A 550-nucleotide genomic window follows, 5' to 3' on the forward strand; every position below is an offset into this window, starting at 1 on the left:
TGTATTCATTGGCTCGCGCATCGCTTCAGAGAGGGTAAGCTTATTTAAAACTCGTGAGGCAGCCCTTGGTAATTCATTTTATTTCAAAAATCGTATCACCAAAAATTCGATCTCAGTGAAGGATTTTACAATCGCCGTGAAGGGCACTCAGGACCTTACACTGAACCTTTGAGCTTTTGTAATCTGCAGATAATCATTAAATACAGTCGTCTTCAAGTGACTGTTTAACGCAAAATCAAATCTTTGCAATAAGGGGATCCTAAAAGAGAGGGGTAGCTAATTAAAAAGATTAACGTACCTTATTCCAGGGAACTAAACTCGATCCTATCTTATTTCTCACCATGATTAACGACTTATCTATACCCACACCTCAGACTGATCTTTGGAAGTTCACCTGTATGTAGACGATGTTTCTATCTCGGAATTTCCCACTTAGAGCGAAGGTGCGTCCATTCAGTTTACATTAGACACTGTCAGTTCCTTGGCTTCGATGATCCTGATGGAGCTCAATGCTAAAAAGTGTGGAGAGCTACAGATGTGTTTTTTTTTA

This window comes from Porites lutea, chromosome 8 (assembly GCF_958299795.1).
Source record: "Porites lutea chromosome 8, jaPorLute2.1, whole genome shotgun sequence".
NCBI lineage: Eukaryota > Metazoa > Cnidaria > Anthozoa > Scleractinia > Poritidae > Porites > Porites lutea.